The sequence below is a fragment of the Crocuta crocuta genome, unplaced genomic scaffold (assembly GCF_008692635.1).
Source record: "Crocuta crocuta isolate KB4526 unplaced genomic scaffold, BGI_CrCroc_1.0 scaffold327, whole genome shotgun sequence".
Lineage (NCBI taxonomy): Eukaryota > Metazoa > Chordata > Mammalia > Carnivora > Hyaenidae > Crocuta > Crocuta crocuta.
This window is the reverse complement of record NW_027529176.1, coordinates 1,269,886-1,275,447: the sequence shown is the minus strand read 5'-3', so window position 1 is coordinate 1,275,447 and position 5,562 is coordinate 1,269,886.

The following is a 5,562-nucleotide window of genomic DNA, read 5'->3' as shown; positions in this document are numbered from 1 at the left end:
CCCCACCAGGCCCAGCCAGCCCAGCAGAGCCGTAAAACCTACATTTCAAAATCTGCCCCTGCACTAGAACACTCTGGAGTTACCATTCATGCCTTCCCACAGCACTGCCGCTGGCAGGAAGGGCTCCCTCCATTGGAGGTNCAAAAAGGCCCCCCAGCCCCCGCCCTGCGCCTCCTCCTCCACGCCGCCCTCCACCCCGTCCACTCCAGGCCCTTCTCCAGGGCTCCTCCTCAAGCCTTCCGGCCTTTTCCTTTCCGATGCTTTGCCTTTGATTTCTCTTCTGCTTGCTTTTCATCTTCACCCCATCCCNCACGGAGCGTCTCCTGCACCCTGGCCCCAGAACAGAGGGAACACACCGGAAGGTCACCTGCTGCAGCTCGCTGGGAGGGGCATGGGTAGAGAGGCACAGCCACCCCGCGGCACCCGCAGCACCCAAGGGGACACCGCGCACCTGTCCGTGCCGCAGAGCCGAGGCGTGTGTCTCTGGGGACTCAGAAAACACGGGCCCTTGTGTCTGAGCCCTNCCATTTACTTCACATAAAAAGTCTCTACTAGACAGTTAGGCCCCCGGTTCACCCGCTGGTTCACCCGCTGTCTTCTCGTGTTTGCACGAATCAACATGCCCAGCGTGAGGGCTTAGCTGCTCCCGGGAATCACCGTCAGATGCTCACACGGCTTCTCATCTTAGACCGTTATTCACCTTCAGCCGCTTGCGGGGCTGTGTAGGTCAGAAAACACAAATTGAGGGCGCCTGGGGGGCTCAGTCAGTTGAGTGTTGTCAGACTCTTGTTCTCAGCTCAGGTCATGATCCCAGGGTCATGGGATCGAGCCTCACATCACACCTGCTTGGGATTCTCTTTTTTTCTCCCTCTGCCCCTCTCCCCGGCATGTGCTCTGTCTCTCTCACAAAAAAAAAGGAAAATAAAACACAAACTGATAACGTACATAGATGGATCTGCTGCTCACTTAGAAAGCCTGCCATTTTAAAAACAGAGGGAAAGACTCTAAAATCTAGTCGAAGTCTCCGATCTTTTCAATGGAGTTTTTCTATTTTTATAAATATACTTGGTAAAGAGGNCCGAGCTGGCAGCCAGCACAGAGCCCGACGCGGGGCTCGAACCCACGAACGCGAGATCATGACCTAAGCGAAAGTCGGACACTTAACCGACTAAGCCACCCAGGCGCCCCCAAAAATAACTTTTAAAGAAATTATCAGAGCGAGAAAATATATGCAGAAACAAACCCCAGAGCAGAGAGAGGACCACATGCGATGGCCTGGGCAGGTAACAGGGCGCCACCTCACTGCCACTCCAGCACGCATGCCAGTGGGGCTCTGTCAGGGGGAGACCCCAGCCCAGGTCACCCGCCAAGTGCGAGCCCGGTGAATGTAGCCACTCCTCCACTCCCTGAACGTCACACCTGCTGCGATGGCCAGAGTGAAAGAGACAGAAAATAACAAGTGTTGTCATGGACGCAGAGAAAACGAATTCCTTGTACGCCGTTGGCAGGAAGGAAAATGGTGGAGCCACTTCGGAAAACAGCCGGGAAGTCCCTCCATAAGGCAAACAGAATTCCCAGGAGACCACACCTCCACGCCTAGGTGCCCAAACAAATCCCTGTACTCGAATGTTCGCATCAGTAATGTTCACGAGAGCCCAGACGTGGAACGATCCAGACGTCCGTCAGCAGATGAACGGAAAGGTGACCCGTGGCCTAGTCTCAGCCACGAAGAGGAGTGACGTGGCACATGCTACACTGTGGACGCGTCTCAGACTTGTGCTGAGCGAAAGAAAGCGGACACGGAAGAACAAAGACTGTATGACCCACTCTGAAGCATCCAGAACAGGCAAAATCACGGAAACAGAAAGCTGATAGTGTGGTCAGGACCTGGGGGTGGAGGGGTGTTGGGGGGAGTCTATCCCTAGTGACACGTGTCATGGATTCTGGAACCAGACTGCCCACGTGCTTCCTGCTGCAGAATTGGATACTTTCAGGCTCAAACGATGAATTTTCTATTACATAAATTTTACCACAATGAAAAGAAACCCACAATGAAAGTTTCCAGAACCTTCCACCATTTTCCATGACAGAACAAGGAGAGTGGGGACAGAACATGAGGCACAGAGAGAAATCCCACCTCCACGCCCGGGGCGGACCCAACACCACGGCTCGGGAGCTACATGTGGGCCGCATGCACTTGTCTGGCCAGCCAGGCATCTCTGTGCGATTTCAGCAATGTTTAACATTCAGATCATTTCAGCCTACCAACCCCAGTTCCCGCAGCCAGGACAGGCCAGCAGCCTGGGCCGCGCGGGCCTCTGCACCCACGTGCCCTCTGACAGGTGAGCAGGCCCCCCGCGGTGTGGACATGGCGGGGCGCACGCCGAAGCAGCAAATGGCAGACCATGAAGGGAATGGCCTGTGTCCTCCCCGGAAGGGACTACAGAAAACCAGGAGACACGACCTGACGATGCTCAGGGAGAGCATCAACCTAAACAGGTCCTGGGCCCCAGGCGGGCGCGGCACTCAGCAGTGCCTGCGTACGACACGGGTCACACTACCTGGTTCTACTGCATCACTCCAGGCGCGCCTGGGAGGCTCAGTCAGTTAAGCATCCGACTTCAGTTCAGGTTATGATCTTGTGGTCTGTGGGTCTGAGCCCTGCGTCGGGCTCTGTGCCGACGGCTCGGAGCCCGCAGCCTGTTTCACGTTCTGCGTGCGTGTGTCTCTCTGCCCCTCCCCTGCTCCTGCTCCGTGTGTGTCTCTCTCTCAAAAATAAACAAACGTTAAAAAAATAAATACAAAATATAAAACTTCATTCCATTCACCGTGAAGCAAAACACAAATCCTGCACCGAGCCCTGTATTCATTTATAGCACCACGCTTTTCAGAAGCAAAACTGACCTGTGTTTTCCATCAGGTTTTTTCTCTGTTCCACAGGACAAAGGGAGCTATTTACAGCATCACCTGATACAGGCGACAGGGAGGAAACAGACGGGAGAGATAAAGAAAGGCCAGCCACCACTGTATACCTAATGCCTTCTAACCACTTTTGGTTGTAGTCCTGAAAAAGATGTGGTTACGCTGTTGCCAAGTTCACAGTTATTTCTCACAAAATCATTGATTTAAAACAAAAACCATAGAAAGGGCCAAGGGCAGCCGAGAGAGGACTGGCCCTTGCCGTTAGCCTCTGTCTCAGCTCTCACGTGAACATGCAAGGCACTGACGTTCCGTGGCAGCACGTTACCAACTGTTCTATATTCTACTGGATTCTGACTTCCGCTTGAGTCAAAGCGAGGCCTGGGTGAACAGAGGTCCCAGCTCCATTGCCAAGGCCACACCGAGGGCCCCTCCCACCGCACCTACCTCACTCCCTCACCATCCCTACACCCCTCCCAGGAAATGGACAGAGAACAAACTCGACCTGATAATATGATTATCCTGGTCTGGATTTTCTTTCCAAATGGAGAAGGTGCTTTCTTTCAAGCCCAGCTACAAGCCACAGATAACATTCATTTACTGGGAGCATTTCCACGCCATGATAATGGTTAAAACTTCTGTTTAAAACACGAAGAAGCCCATCACCGATGTGGCCCCGGGGAAAACCAACTGTGGTGCCTGGGATGTGAACTCGGATCCAGGCTGCCCTGACACCCCGGCCAGGGCCTGCCCGTCCCTCAGAACGCACCGAGAGGGATGTGACTGGCAAATAAGCACACCCACCCCTCCTGGGACTGATTCCAATCCCAAGCCACAACACAGAAAGCAGCACACCTGAAATGTGAAGTAAATGTACTTTATGTGAACACAGTTACCTGTTTGCAGATTTATCAAAATGACACGCAGACTAAGAAAGGCCCAGGGGTTACCCAAATAAGAACTGCAACATACTGATGACTGTGCTTTAAAAATGAAATATTACCAGCAAATAAAAGACTCAAACCCAGTGGTCTCCACATCTTCCCGGATTTGGGGGGTTTGGTTCCTTGGCTTTCTACTTCTTTGAGTTTCTAGCTTCATGTGCTCAGTATTCTCTTCCTTTAATCAAAGAAGTCTTTCAACGTGACTCCCAAGGGGAGAAACGCAAAGCCAACGTTGAGACAGTGTCTTTAATGGGAAGAAACTGAAACTGCACAGAGAAGCGATTAGATCTCCTCCGCCCTCTCCTCCAGGTGACACCGAAGCCCTTGCTCCACACAACTGTTACGTGTCTGTGCGCACACGCCGCTCCCGCCCCACTGCCCCCGCCGCCCCNAAACGCAAAGCCAACGTTGAGACAGTGTCTTTAATGGGAAGAAACTGAAACTGCACAGAGAAGCGATTAGATCTCCTCCGCCCTCTCCTCCAGGTGACACCGAAGCCCTTGCTCCACACAACTGTTGCGTGTCTGTGCGCACACGCCGCTCCCGCCCCACTGCCCCCGCCACCCCTGCGTGTCTGTGAGCACTGCTCCCATCACATCGCAACACCGGGGGGAGGGCTCGATTAGACTAAACTATGACCAAAGCCACGCTAGCTTGTGAACAGAAGTCACAACCAGCCCAGCAAAGGCCACCTCTTCCCGAAGTATCCTGGTATCTCACGTGAGCAGCTTCATCTTTCACCCAGAACAGCGTGGAATCTGGACCATCTCCCACGGCCCCGCCTTCATCTGTAACTGCAAGAAAACACACAGGGCTGGGCTGCATCGTGGAAGACCCCAGGGCAGAGCGACAGGTCAGCTCTGAAGGTGAGCCGTGACCCACGTGGCACTGACGTTCTACGGCCAGTCAGGCCTGGGGCCCACGGTGCGTCCAGCTGAATCTACACCCAAAACACAGCCCCGCTACCTCACGTCAGCCCGCAGCCAGGAGAGCCAAGGCACGCTGTCGGCGAGGTCTCTATCGGCCGGACAGTCCACAGAGGGCATTCGTTCTTGACCCCCGTTACTATATTGTTAGTCTCTCCAAGAACAGTTTGAGTTAACAGGTCCTGAGCATTTTCCTGGGGGGTTAAATGTCATCATGCTCATATTTTGTTTAAATTCTTTTAACGTTTATTTTTGAAAGAGAAAGAGAGCCAGAGTGTGAGCGGCGGAGGGGCAGAGAGCGAGGGAGACAGAATCCAAAGCAGGTTCCAAAGCTGTCAGCTCAGAGCCCGACGTGGGGCTCAAACCCGAGAACCGTGAGATCACGACCTGAGCCGAAGTCGGACTGTTAACCGACTGAGCTGCCCCCGCGCCCTTCATGCCTGTATTTTTAAACATTACAGCCAAGGGCTGGGAATGCAGGCACAGACTCCACGGTGAGGGGCCCGTCTGCCACCTCGACCTGGTAACTTACGCTTTAGACGCACGTCAGACCAAAAGAAAAGGAAAAGCCCCTTCCTGTAGGCTCAAGGTGTGACAAAATTACCAGCAAAGTGACGAAGAGGAGGGCGGCAGGTCTGAAGGCAGGAGGTGGGGGGCCGCGTGAGGTAGGGCGGGAGCTGGGCAGGAAGCCCTCAGCCCAGAGGACGGGCGCGTGGGGCGGGCGCATCCACAGCGTCTCCCCGCGCTGAGCGCAGCCCTGGGGACGGGCAGGA